The sequence below is a fragment of the Cetorhinus maximus genome, chromosome 24 (genome assembly GCF_964194155.1).
Source record: "Cetorhinus maximus chromosome 24, sCetMax3.hap1.1, whole genome shotgun sequence".
Classification (NCBI taxonomy): Eukaryota; Metazoa; Chordata; class Chondrichthyes; order Lamniformes; family Cetorhinidae; genus Cetorhinus; species Cetorhinus maximus.
The window spans coordinates 23,179,506-23,193,641 of NC_135902.1; positions in this window are offsets into that span (position 1 = coordinate 23,179,506).

Genomic DNA, 14,136 nt, shown 5'->3' on the forward strand with positions numbered 1-14,136 from the left:
ACTTGGATAGTGTTAAGACAGAGAGAAGAAAGAGCTTTTTTTGTGTTCAGGAGAATTTTCTTCATCTGTATGGTTCTAAAAAAAACAACAGACCTGAGGATTGAGAGCACTTTAGAATTCAGCAAAGGAGGACCAGGGGATTGATTAAGAGGGGGAAGATAGAGTATGACAGTAAGCTTGCGGGGAACATAAAAATTGACTGTAAACGTTTCTGTAGGTATGTGAAGAGAAAAAGATTGGTGAAGACAAATGTAGGTCCCTTACAGTCAGAAACAGGGGAATTTATAATGAGGAACAAATAAATGGCTGGCCAGATAAATACATGCTTTGGTTTTGTCTTCACAAAGGAGGACACAAATAACATACCAGAAATGTTGGGGAACACAGGGTTTAGTGAGAGGGAGGAATTGAAAGAATTCAGTATTAGTATGGAAATGGTGTTGGGGAAATTGATGGGATTGAAGGCCAATAAATCCCCAGGGCCTGATAATCTACATCCCAGAGTACTTAAGGAAGTGGCCCTAGAATTAGCGGATGCATTGGTGGTCATCTTCCGAGATTCTATAGACTCTGGAACAGTTCCTACAGATTGGAGGGTAGCTAATCTAACCCCACTATTTAAAAAGGGAGGTAGAGAGAAAACAGAGAATTATAGACCAGTCAGCCTGATGTCAGTAGTGGGGAGAATTCTAGAGTCCATTATAAAAGATTTAATAGCTGAGCACTTGAAAAACAGTGGCAGAATCAGACAAACTCAGTATGGATTTAGGAAAAGGAAATCATGCTTGACAAATCTACTAGAATTTTTTTGAGAATGGAATGAGTAGAATTGGATGTGGTTTATTTGGACTTTCAGAAGGCTTTCGACAAAGTCCCACATAAGAGATTGGCGTGTAAAATTAAAGCGCATGGGATTGGGGGTAGTGTATAGAGATGGATAGAAAACTGGTTGGCAGACAGGAAACAAAGAGTAGGAATAAATGGGTCTTTTCTGAATGGCAGGCAGTGACTAGTGGGGTACCGCAGGGATCGGTGCTGGGACCCCAGCTATTCACAATATATATTAATGATTTAGATGAGGGAACTAAATGTAATTGCTCCAAATTCGCAGGTGACACAAAGCTGGGTGGGACGGTGAGCTGTGAGGAGGATGCAGAGTGATCAATTGCAGATCAATGTGATTTGGACAAGCTGAGTGAGTGGGAAAATGCATGGCAGATGCAGTATAATGTGGATAAATGTGAGGTTATCCACTTTGGTAGCAAAAACAGGAAGGTAGATTATTATCTGAATGGCTATAAATTGAAAGAGAGGAATGTGCAACGAGACCTGGGTGTCCTCGTACACCAATCGCTGAAGGTAAGCATGCAGGTGCAGCAGGTGGTAAAGAAGGCAAATGGTGTGTTGGTCTTCATAACGAAAGGATTCGAGTACAGGAGCAGGGATGTCTTATTGCAATTATACAGGGCCTTTGTGAGACCACACCTCGAATATTGTGCGCGGTTTTGTTCTCCTTATCTGAGGAAGGATGTACTTGCTATAGAGGGAGTGCAGTGAAGGTTTACCTGACTGATTCCTGGGATGGCAGGACTGACATTGAGGAGAGATTGAGTCAGTTTGGATTATATTCGCTGGAGTTCAGACAAATGGGGGGGAATCTCATAGAAACCTATAAAATTCTAACAGGACTAGACAGGGTAGATGCAGGAAGGATGTTCCTGATGGTGGGGGAGTCCAGAACCACGGGTCACAATCTGAGGATACGGAGTAGACCATTTAGGACTGAGATGAGGAGAAATTTCTTCACCCAGAGAGTGGTGAGCCTGTGGAATTCGCAACCACAAAAAGTAGTTGATGCCAAAACATTGTATGTTTTCAAGAATGAGTTAGATATAGCTCTTGGGGCGAAAGGGATCGAAGGGTATGGGGAGAAAGCGGGAGCAGGCTATTGAGTTGGATGATCAGCCATGATGATAATGAATGGCAGAGCAGGCTCGAGGGGCCAAATGGCCTACTCCTGCTCCTATTTTCTATGTTTCTAGTACAATGAGGAAGGAGGCATTGTTAGATCAGGTTCTGGGTAATGAGATAGGTCAGGTGGATCAAGTTTTAGTAGGGAAACAGTTTGGTAACACTGATCATAGAATCATAAGGTTTAGGTTGGCTAGGCAAAGGACAAGGAGCAATCCAGAGTCAATGGGGTGAGAATGGATCTGACCCAGTTAAATTGGAATCAAAGATTGGTAGGCAAAACTGTAGCAGGACAATGGGCTGCTTTGAAAGAGGAGATAAACTGAGTCACAGCTAAGGTACATTCCCACAAGGGAAAAGGTTGAGCAAACAAATTTTGGATGGCTAAAGAAATCAAGAGTATGAAGCAGCAGAGAAAGGGTGCATATGATTGATGTCAGTTCTCAGATGTCAGATAATAGAACTGATCACCAGGCTGAATATAGAAGGTTCAAAGGAGAAGTAAAAAAACAAATAATGGAAGCAAAGAGAACATACATATCTGAAGAGACTGGTAGTTAACAAAATGGAATTCAAAAGTCTTCTGTAAGCATATAATAATAAAAAGGTGGTAAAAGGATCCAAAAGAGAATTTACACATGGAGAAAGGGAACATGGCTGAGGTACCAAACAAGTACCTTCTGTCTGTCTTTACCAAGGAAGAAACTACTGCCCAAGTCAGTGAATGAAGAGGTATTTGAGATAATTGATGGGCTAAAAATTGATAAAGCGAAGATAGGCAGGCTTAAAGTTACTTAAAGTTGATAAGCCACCAGGATCAGATGACATGCATCCAGGGATACTGAGGGAAGTAAAGGTAGAAATTGCAGAGGCACTGACCATAATTTTCCAATCCTCCTTTGACACTGGAGTGAAAGTACTGGAGAACCTGTAAATGTTACACCTTGTTCAAAAAAGGGTGTAAGGATAAGCCCAGGAACTACAGTTTAACCTCAGTGGTGGGGGAACTTTTAGGAACAATAATTCAGGACAAAACTAACAGTCACTTGGGAAAATGCAGATTAATTAAGGAAAGGAGTTAAGAGCAAATCATATTTAACTAACTTGCTTGAATTTTTTGACGAGGTAACAGAGCATGGATGAGGGTAATGTGGCTGATGTGGTGTACATAAACATCTTTGCTGACAAACCTGTTGCCTTTTGGCTAAAGCTCATGGAATAAAAGGGACAGTAACATCATGATACGAAATTGGCTGTGTGACAGGAAACAGAACAGTAGTGAATGGTTGCGTTTTGGATTCAAGGTTTATAGTGGGGTTCCAAAAGGGTCAGTGTCAGGGGTCTGCTTTTCTTGATGTATACTAATGACCTAGACTTGGATGTATAGGGCACAATTTCAAAATTTGCATAGACACAACACTTGCAAGTATTGTGAACTGTGAGGGGGATAGTGTTAAACTTCAAAAGGATATAGACAGGCTGGTGGAATGAGTGGACAAATGGAAGAAATCATGCACAAATGCACAGCTCATTCAAAATAGCAGGACAGGTTGAGAGTGTGGTTAATAAAGCAGTCAGGATCCTGGGATTTATTAATAGGGACATAGAATACAAAAACAAGGGTATTATGATACATCTATATAAAACATTGGTTTGGCCTCAACTGGGATATTCCAGTTCTGGGCATCACAATTTTGGAGGGATGTAAAGAGAGGGTGCAGAAAAAGATTTACAAGAATGATTCCAGGGATGAGAAATTCAGTTACATGGATAGATTGGAGAAGCTAGGGCTATTCTCCTTGGAGACGGTTCAGAGGAAATTTGAGGGTATTCAGCATCATGAGGGGCCAAGACAGAGTAGATAGGAAGGAGCTGTTCCCATTGGAAGGACCAAGAATGAGAGAACACCGACTTAAAATAATTGGCAAAAGATGGCAACGGTGATATGAGGAAAACTTTTTCACCAGCGAATGCACTGCCTGAGAGTACAGTAGAGACAGATTCAATCGTGGCTTTCAAAACAGAATTGGGTAATTATAAGAGGAGAAAAATTTTGCAGGGCTACAGGGATAAGGCAGGGAAGTGGGATTAGGTGGACTGCTCTGATTCTATGAAAAGGTATGAAACTTGCAAATGCTAATGTTCAGCGGGACTTGGGTGTACTTGTATCAGCAACACAGGAAGTTAGCATGCAGGCACAACAAATAATTAGGAAGACAAATAGTATGTTGGCCTTTATTGCAAAGAGATTGGAGTACAAGAATAGAATATTCCAGAACAATTTTGCAGGTGAGACCATACCTCAAGCACTGTGCGCAGCTTTTGTCTCCGTATTTAAGGAAGGATATACTTGCATTGGTGGTAGTACTGCAAAGCTCACTAGATTACTTGTTGAGAGGCTGAGTGAATTGGGAGTACACTTGCTAGTGTGCAGAGAAATGAGAGGTGATCTCCTTGAAACATACAGGATTCTAAATGGGCTTAACATGTTAAACATAGAGGATTCTGCTGGCTGTGGATCTAAAATACTGGACAGTGTCAGGTTAAGGGGACAATCATTTAGGGTTGAGATAAGGAGAACCACACAAAAAGGGTTATGAATCTTTGGAATTCTGCACCCCAGAGGTTTGTGGATATCCATTATTGAATATACTTAAAACTGAGATAGGCAGATGTTTGGTCTCTCAGGGAATCAAGGGATTTGGAAAGCAGTTGGGAAAGTGGAATTGAGGCTGAAGAACAGTGGGGCAGTCTTGATGGATCATATGGTTTCCTCCTGTCTTATGTTCTCAAGAGGTTTTTAAAATTGTGAAAGATTTTGATAGCCTGGATGCACATGTTTCTACTTGTGGAGAAGAGTATGACTAGAGGCCATCAATAAGATAATTACAGAATCACACAGTGCAGAAGAGGCCCTTCGGCCCATCGAGTCTGCACCGACATGTGAGAAACACCTGACCTACCTAATCCCATTTACCAGCACTTGGCCCATTGCCTTGAATGTTATGATGTGCCAAGTGCTAATCCAGGTGGATGTGAGGCAACCCGCCTCCACCACCCTCCCAAGCAGCGCATTCCAGACTGTCACCACCCTCTGGGTAAAAAAGTTTTTCCTCACACCCCCCTAAACCTCCTGCCCCTCACCTTGAACTTATGTCCCCTCGTGACTTCCCTTCAACTAAGGGAAACAGCTGCTCCCTATCCACCGTGTCCATGCCCCTCATAATCTTGTACACCTCGATCAGGTCGCTCCTTAGTCTTCTCTGCTCCAACGAAAACAACCCAAGTCTATCCAACCTCTCTTCATAACTTAAATGTTTCATCCCAAGCAACACCTTGGTGAATCTCCTCTGCACCCTCTCCAGTGCAATCACATTCTTCCTATAATGTGGCGACCAGAACTGCATACAGTACTCCAGCTATGGCCTCACCAAGCTTCTATACAACTCCAACTTGACCTCCCTACTTTTGTAATCTATGCCTTGATTGATAAAGGCAAGTGTCCCATATGCCTTTTTCACCACCCCACTAACATGCCCCTCTGCCTTCAGAGATCTATGGTCACACATGCCAAGGTCCCTTTGTTCCTCAGAACTTCCTAGTGTCGTGCCGTTCATTGAATACTTCCTTGTCAAATTACTCCTTCCAAAGTGTATCACCTCACACTTTTCAGGGTTAAATTCCATCTGCCACTTATCTGCCCATTTGACCATCCCATCTATATCTTCCTGTAGCCCAAGACACTCCACCTCACTGTTAACCACCCGGCCAATCTTTGTGTCATTCGCAAACTTACTAATCCTACCACCCACATAGTCATCTATGTCGTTTATATAAATGACGAATAATAGGGGACCCAGCAAAGATCCCTGTGGTATGCCACTGGACACTTCAGTTAGTCACTGAAGCATCCTTCTGTCATCACCCTCTGTCTCCTACAACTAAGCCAATTTTGAATCCACCTTATCAAATTACCCTGTATCCCATGTGCATTTGCCTTCTTTATAAGTCTCCCATGTGGGACCTTGTCAAAGGCTTTGCTAAAATCCATATAAACTACATCAACTGCACTACCCTCATCTACACACCTGGTCACCTCCTCAAAAAAGTCAATCAAATTTGTTAGGCATGACCTCCCTCTGACAAAGCCATGCTGACTATCCCTGATCAAGCCTTGCCTCTCTCTCCTTCAGAATTTTCTCCAATAGTTTCCCTACCACTGACATGAGACTCACTGGCCTGTAGTTCCTTGGCTTATCTCTACAACCCTTCTTAAATAGTAGAACCACATTAGCTGTTCTCCAGTCCTCTGGCACCTCTCTCGTGAGAGGAATTTTAAAAAAATAATCAAGAAATCTAATCGGGAATTCAGAAGAAACTTCTTTTCCCAAAGAGTAGTAAGAATATGGAACTCGCTACCATAGGGAGTGGTTGAAACAAATAGTGAAAGTCATTTTAAGGGGAAGCTGGACAAGGAATAGAGTGTTATAATGGCAATTTTAGATGAGGAAGAATGATAGGAGGCTTGAGTGGGACATAAACGCTGGCATGGAGTGGGTGGGCCAAATGCTTGTGTGCCGTTTAACCTAAGTAATATATATACATATATATATAGCCAGACACTACCCACCACCACCCCATACACATAGTCAAATACCCAGACACAAACCCGAATTTTCAGCTCGGTGGGCAGGCACGAGCGGTGGGCCCGGAAGCAATTGGGAAATGGACCACCGACCACGATCAGATCCTGACCGCAATTTATGGCCAGCCATCGTGAAATGTACACTGAGAAGTTCAGTGCTGCCGGGATGAAGGTGGGAGGAGGATGGGCGGCGACCTTTCCGCAGGCAAGCACCGAGAGAAAGTTCCCTGAAGGCAGAGAGCTGCCTCAGGGAGCTGTAGACTGAAAAACTATGAAATAAAGTTTTGAAAATCAGGGAAAAAAATGTCCAAGCATCACAATCAGGCACATGAACATAGATAATAAAAGTGCTGTCCATAGGTTTTTATTTTTATCTTATTTAATAACGGAAACCTCATCCCGCCCTTGGATGAGGTTTCATGAAAAATGCAAAGTCCACCTGGCCGATTTGCCCATCCGCCAACTGTAAGGTTGAATGGACCATGAAAAATTGAAGTCAAATGCGCCATTAATGGGCTTAATTGTCCTTTTAAGTGTTGGCGGGTGTGCTTTTGATTTTTGTGCACACCCGCCGAGCGAAATATTGAGTGCGGAATGACGTCTGGTTGCTTGCCCGACGTCTTCCCGGGTGATTTTACACCTGATCAGATCAGGCACGTGCCTGCCCACGCAACGTAAAATTCTGCCCATAGGCAGGTATATGCACAAGTGCCCCACAGACTCAGACAATAAACCCAGGCAACTACACACACAAACAGACACACAGAAACACATTTGCTTACACACCTGGTAGGAAAGACAAGAGCTTCATAGCTCACTACCTGTGCCTAAAATATTTGCTTTTGTAGGCCTTGGCCTCAGTTGAGACCTATGACAACTTTACTCATGTCCTCTCTGTCTCTTCTGATGTTACAGTGCTGGCCCCCTGTTTGACCATGTTGGTAGTGATGTTCTCCCTCTTGATGGCAAGAAAGTTCCTAGATCCCACCATGCATACTAAGTGATGGGCAGAAGTCCAACCCTACTGCTACCCAGACAGAAAGAGGAAAATCCAGTCAATGCACCTTCATACTTACCCATTCCATAGTGCCAGAGAGGGCCAGAGTGCTGTCAAACAGGTTCCACCTACGACAGAAAATCCTATAACTCAGCTCCCAGAGACCCAGGACCATCATTAACACTAACAATGACACTTCACAGCAATCTAACTCATCACTCTAGCATAATCACCTTATAAGCCCATCAAGGAGCAGCATGATTGTAGGGATTACAACACATAACCAATGTAAATATCAATATCGATATTTTTATTCCTTCTTATTGCATAAGGTGTTGTTCATGAAGAACTGTGGAACAAGTGAAAAGTGCCAGGAAGGGGTTGAAAGATGGCAGTTCAAAATCTATACTTGTATATTTTGATGCTTTCTCAAATGGCTTTTTAAGTGTAGTCACTGTTATAATGTAGGAAACACAAATTAATTTGCATGCAGCAAGCTTCCAAAAACAGCAATATGGACGAGATAATCTATTTTTAGTGGCGTTGGTTGAGGGATAAATATCCCTCAATTGAGGGACACCAGTGAGAACTCCCCTTTTCTTCTGCGAATAATGCCATAGGATCTTTAGCCCCCACCTGAGATGATGGACAGTTCCTTTTTTTAATGTCTCATCAGAAATACAGCACCCCCAATTAAAGTTCAAATGAAATCATTCTAACCATCTTCCTTTTCTTCTCTTGTTCTAACAGCCGGTGGTAATGAATACTGTTGGCCTTCTCACTTGCGCTGCCGGAATGGAGAGCGGCTGGACAAAGCCTTTGTGTTCTTAGACACCAATAAGGAAAAAGTCAACTCGTCTGCCAGTTATGGGCTGAGTTCAGCCATGGCTATGTCAGTCCACAACATCCCACAGGTCACCAGCTCAATAATGAGTGAGCAGTGTGGCATCAAATTTGACATGACAAACCTTTTCAAAACCACAGCCAGTGTATTCTGTGTGCAGGTCACCTGCCAGGACACCACTTCCACATCATGTGACTCATTGAACAGCACCCTTAAATGCCCACCATTCTTGGCGACCATATGGTCCAGGATCTGATAGCCCCTCTAGTGAAGGACACTAGTCAGCGTGTTCACAGTGAATTAAAAATGTAGATTTTTTCCAAAGCTATTTGGAAAGGGAGCTGAATGAAGACTCTTGTTGGACAGAAGATAGAACTGTGATAAAGTGGGGTCCTCGGAAACATTAGGGACCCCTTGTTTTATAGAGAGGATGATCTTTTATTTTTTTATACGTCTTTGTTCTGTGTAGGTCTGTAAGTTCAACATAAGAGCATCCATCTGGCCCCTCGAGCCTGCTCCACCATTCAATAAGATCACAACAGATCTGATTGTGGCCTTCTCCACATAATTTTTGACTCCCTGTCAATCAAAACATGAGGGCTTCACCCAGTTCTCAATGCTACTGAGTGTCAAGCCAAGCAGTCAATGTAAGTTGATATCGAAACGTTGCCAATCATCCCTGAATAGGAAGGCAAAAGGAACGTTGTTGTTTATTCCAAGGGGAACGGAATATAAGTAGGAAAGTTTTGCTACAGTTGTACAGTGCATTGGTGAGATCACATCTGGAGTACTGTGTACATTTTTGGTCTCCTTACTTAAAGGGTATAATTGCCTTAGTAGCAGTTCAGACAAAATTTACTGGACTGATTCCTGGGATGAAGTGATTATCTTGAGGAAAGGTTAGGTCTGCATCCATTGGAGTTCAGAAGAATGAGAAGTGATTGTATTAAAACATGCAAGACCCTGAGAGGGCTTGACAGGGGGGGATGTTGAGAGGATGCTTCTCCTTATGGGAGAGTGTAGAAGGTGACACTGTTTAAAAATAAAGGGTCTCCCATTTAAGATGGAGATGAGGAGAATTTTTTTTTTCCCCTTAGAGGGTCATTAGTTTGTGGGATTGTGGGATTCTCTTCCTCAGAGAGCAGTGGATGAATATTTTTAAGGCTGAATTAGATAGATTCTTGATTGACAAGGAAGTCAAGGGTAACAGGAGTTAGACAGGGAAACTCATTTAAATGGTACCTGGATCTGCACCTAAAGTGCTGCAACCTGCAAGGCTATGGGCCAGGTGCTGGGAGGTGAGATTAGAATGGGTAGCTTGTTTTTTTGTATTTTCTTTTTCAGCTGTCGCAGACATGATGGGTTTTCTATGGTTCTTTGGGAAGTAGAATCAAGGCCACAATCAGATCAGCAATGATCTTATTAAATGGTGCAGCAGGCTTGAGGGGCTGAATGGTCTATTCAACCTCCTAATTTTTATGTTTGTGTGTACTGGATTCTGCAAGAGTTAATGAGTAATTTCTTGGGTGCTGCTGCAAGCAGACCCAGGGAAAAAAATTATAAGGGCATAAAAAATAAAATTGGAGCTGGGGCCAAAAGGCTGTCAGGCAAAAATCATTCAATCAGACAACACAGAGTGCTCGCATTCCAAATGGCATGGGGAGGCAGGGCACTGTGGGAATGCACATGTCAGGTAGCCAATGCCAGGAGCGTGTAGGCAGGGCCATTATAGGTGACTACACTCAAAACAGAGGAAAATAATGCCGACTAATATTAGAAACCTATGAACATAGGGACAGAAGTAGGCCATTTAATCCCTCAGGCCTGTTCCATCATTCAGATAGGTCATGATTTAACGAGCATTAACAGTTTTTTTTAGGGAGAGAATTCCAGATTTTCCACTATGCTTTGAGTGAATAAGTGCTTTCTGAGATCAGTCTGAATGGTTTAGCGCTAATGGTAAGATAGTTCACTCATTCTGCACTCTCTACCAAAGGAAATTGTTTCTGCCTACCTTATCAAGCCCTTTAAACTCCTCAATTATATTTCCCCGTAATCTTTGAGACTAAAGCCTAATCTGTAACTGGACTTCAAATTTAACCCTCTAATCATTCTGGTGAATCTAAACTGCACCCCCTCCGTGGTCAATATATCTTTCCTGAGGTGCAGTGCCCAAAGCTGAACAGTTACTCTGATGGGGTCCAACCAGAGCTTTATATAAGCGAAACATAACTGTTACCCCTTGAATTCCAGTCTCCCTGAGATAAAGGACAACATTCCATTAGCTATTTAATTATTTTTTGCACTCGTTCGCCAGCAATTTATGCACAATGACCCCTAAATCCTCCTCCTCAGTTGCTAGCTTTGTACAATTTAGAAAACACTCTGCATCCTACACTCCTTTCTGAGAGGCTAAGAATGGTTTTGATCTCAGACTTTGCAATCAACCCATCAATATCATACATAAATTTCCACAGTACTATCCATTTAATGTTACAGTCAGCAGTTTAATTCTTCATATTACACATCGCCATGTGATTGGTCCAAATCATAATGGTTTCTCTTGGGTCTAAAGAGTGGGCATAAAACACTAGTTGCCGACTCACTTAATCTATCGATATCCCTTTGAAACTTTCTCCACCCCACCCCCCCGCCCCCACACCATTTACTGTGCCACCTAATTCAGCATCATGAGCAAACGAGCGAAGCTCTCTATTCGTTCAGGCAAGTTATATAGTGAAAATTCAGGTCCAGTACATTTCCTGTTGGACATCTTGAATCATATCCTGCTAATTGGAGTACACACCTCTTTCACAGAATCATGGTGCAGAAGAGGCCCTTCAGCCCATCGAGTCTGCACCGACACGTGAGAAACACCTGAACTACCTACCTAATCCCATTTACCAGCACTTGGCCCATAGCCTTGAATGTTACGATATGCCAAGTGCTCATCCAGGTACTTTTTAAAGGATGTGAGGCAACCCACCTCCACCACCCTCCCAGGCAGCGCATTCCAGACTGTCACCACCCTCTGGGTAAAAACGTTTTTCCAGGCATCCCCCCTAAACCTCCTGCCCCTCACCTTGAACTTATGTCCCCTCGTGACTGAACCTTCAACTAAGGGGAACAGCTGCTCCCTATCCACCCTGTCCATGCCCCTCATAATCTTGTACACCTCGATCAGGTCGCTCCTCAGTCTTCTCTGCTCCAACAAAAACAACCCAAGTGTACCAACCTCTCTTCATAACTTAAAATGTTTCATCCCAGGCAACATCCTGGTGAATTTCCTCTGCACCCTCTCCAGTGCAACCACATCCTTCGTATAATGTGGTGACCAGAACTGCACACAGTACTCCAGCTGTCGCCTCACCAAGGTTCTATACAACTCCAACTTGACCTCCCTACTTTTGTAACCTATGCCTTGGTTGATAAAGGCAAGTGTCCCATATGCCTTTTTCACCACCCCACTAACATGCCCCTCCGCCTTCAGAGATCTATGGACACACACGCCAAGGTTCCTTTGTTCCTCAGAACTTCCTAGTGTCATGCTATTCATTGAATACTTCCTTGTCAAATTGCTCCTTCCAAAGTGTATCACCTCACACTTTTTGGGGTTAAATTCCATCTGCCACTTATCTGCCCATTTGACCATCCCGTCTATATCTTCCTGTAGCCCAAGACACTCCACCTCACTGTTAACCACCCGGCCAATCTTTGTGTCATCTGCAAATTTACTAATCCTACCACCCACATAGTCATCTGTGTCAATTATATAAATGACGAAAAATAGGGGACACTGTGGTACGCCACTGGGCACTGGCTTCCAGTCACTAAAGCAGCCTTCTGTCATCACCCTCTGTCTCCTACAACTAAGCCAATTTTGAATCCACCTTATCAAATGACCCTGTATCCCATATGCCTTTGCCATTTTTATAAGTCTTCCATGTGGGACCTTGTCAAAAGCTTTGTTGAAATCCATATAAACTACATCAACTACACTACCCTCATCTACACACCTGGTCACCTCCTCAAAAAATTCAATCAAATTTGTTAGGCATGACCTCCCTCTGACAAAGCTATGCTGACTATCCCTGATCAAGCCTTGCCTCTCCACGTGGAGATAGATTCTCTCCTTCAGAAGTTTCTCCCAGTTTCCCTGCCACTGACGTAAGACTCATTGGTCTGTACTTCCCTGGCTTCTCTCTACAACCCTTCTTAAATAGCAGAACCACATTAGCTGTTCTCCAGTCCTCTGGCACCTCCCCCGTGGCCAGAGAGGAATTAAAAATTTGGGTCAGAGCCCCTGCGATCTCCTCCCTTGCTTCCCTCAGCAGTCTGGGGCACAAATCATCCGGACCTGGGAATTTGTCCACTTTTAAGCCCGCCAACACCTCCAATGCCTTGTCACTCCCTACATCAATTTGCTCAAGAACCTCGCAGACTCTCTCCCCGAGTTCCATACCTTCATCCTCATTCTCTTGGGTGAAGACAGATGTGAAGTATTCATTCAACACTCTGCTGATGTCCTCTGGCTCCACCCATAGATTTTCTCCTTGGTCCCTAATGGGCCCTACTCTTTCCCTGGTTATCCTCTTCCCATTGATCTACTTACAGAATATCTTGGGGTTTTCCCTACTTTTACCAGCCAGAGCTTTCTCATATCCCCTCTTTGCTCTCTTAATTGCTTTCTTAAGCCCCACCCTGCACTTTCTGTACTCCACTAATGCCTCCGCTGATTTGCTCCCCTTGTACCTGCTAAAAGCCTCTCTTTTCCTTTTCATCGTATCTTGAATATCTCTGGTCATCCATGGTTCTCTGGGCTTGTTACTCCTTCCTATCACCCTAGAGGGAACATGTTGAGCCTGTACCCTCCCCATTTCCTTTTTGAACGCCCCTCCCACTGCTCTTCTGTAGATTTTCCCACAAGTAGCTGTTCCCAGTCTACCTTGGCCAGATCCTGCCTTATTTTACTAAAATCCACTCTCCCCCAATCCAAAACATTTTTTTGCAACTAGTCGATTTCTTTGTCCATAACAAGCTTAAGTTGCACCATGTTGTGGTCGCTATCACTAAAATGCTTCCCCCACCACCACCTCAGCCACCTGTCCGGATTAATTCCCCAGAATTAGGTCCAGCACTGCACCGTCCCTTGTTGGACCCTGTACATATTGACCTAAAAAGTTCTCCGGTACACATTTCAAGAAATCCACTCCAAACCCTTAACACTATGTCTATCCCACTTAATCTTTGCTCAAGGTCTTTCGTTTTTATACCCATTTCTTTGGATCCTTGTGTTTTGTCCCTCTTTAGCTTAACTAAATTCTCTCCAACTTTCCTTTTATTTATAATATCTCTTACTTCATTTTAACCATCTTTTCAAGAACAATTAGGGACAATAAATGCTGGCTTTACCAGCAAAATTCACATTCCGTAAACAAAAAAAAAAAGGATCTACCCTCTATTCCATGATCATTCTCTTGTGTAAACACTGATGGAAAGTACATCCTCGCCAATTTCCACTTAACCTCTCCTAACTCTCAATCCCCCTCAGAGTTGTTTAATGTAATGTTGAAATTCTAGACTATTTGAACCTCCAATAAGCAGCTCCATGCATCATAGGCTCAGTGTGGTTGCCAGCTGCAGTTATTTATAATTCCATCTTAGTGGAAGAAACTGTAT